We start from the raw sequence: 1,102 nt of genomic DNA, 5'->3' as shown, positions 1-1,102 counted from the left end.
GAAAAAGATCTAGGAATTTTAATATCAAATGACTTGAAGCCAAGTCATCATTGCTCAAAAGTTGTTAAAACAGCAAATAAATTGGTTGGCTTTATCGGAAGAGTCTTCGAAAAAAAAATATATATTGCTAAACTTTATAATTCCTTGGTCCGTCTCCATCTCGAATAATGTGTACAATTTTGGTCCCCATACTACCAGAAAGTTATCAGTAAACTAGAAAGAGTGCAACGGAGAATGAACAAAATTAAGAAAGACTTAAAAGTCTAAATTTATTCTCACTTTCAAAAAGGAGAATGCGAGGAGATTTAATCGAGATTTTTAAAATGTTCAAACGCTTTGACAACATCAATGTCGAAGATTACTTCTTATTAGACCAATCAAATACAAGAAGACGTCACGATTTTAAAGTAATTGGTAAAATATTTTCTTCGAATGAAAGTATTTCTTCTTTAACCAGGTTATTAATGTGTGGAATTCGTTACCTTCCACTGTCGTTGAAAGTAACACAATATCAACATTTAAAAATCACCTAGATAAATACTTGGATTCTTATCTGCAAATAAAATATTATCCCTTGCAATAAAAGATCAGACAGCCCGGCATTTAATTGTAATTGGATAGGATAGTGGTAGCAGTAGTGTTAGTTCATCTATCGCCTAGTTGCCCTGTTTTCTTAAATGTAACTTAGTATAGTAAACACAAACAGCCTCGTTAGGGCCAGTAATCCTGCTGTTGTTTGTTCTTCCTTTGTGTTCCTTACTCCCCCGCCTCCTCTTTCTTCTCATCCTCCTCTTTCTCCTCTTCCTCCTCTTTCTCCTCCTCTTCCTCCCCTCCTCTTTCTCCTCTTTCTTCTTCGCTTTCTCCTCCTCCTCCCCTCCTCATTCTCCTCCTCCTCCTCTTTCTGCTCCTTCTCTTCCTATTCCTCTGCCTCCTCCTCCTTCTCCTCCTCCTCCTCCTTTCTCCTCCCCTCATCTTTCTTCTACTCCTCCTCCTTCCTCTCCTTTTTCTTCTTCTCTTCCTTCTTCTCCTCCTCTTTCTCCATCCCCTCTTCTCTCTCCTTATTCTCTTCTTCCTTCTCCTCTTTCTCCTCCTCCTCTTTTTC

Source organism: Oratosquilla oratoria, chromosome 4 (genome assembly GCF_046742065.1).
Source record: "Oratosquilla oratoria isolate Oo_2021 chromosome 4, ASM4674206v1, whole genome shotgun sequence".
NCBI classification, from domain to species: Eukaryota; Metazoa; Arthropoda; class Malacostraca; order Stomatopoda; family Squillidae; genus Oratosquilla; species Oratosquilla oratoria.
This window is presented reverse-complemented; position numbering follows the sequence as displayed.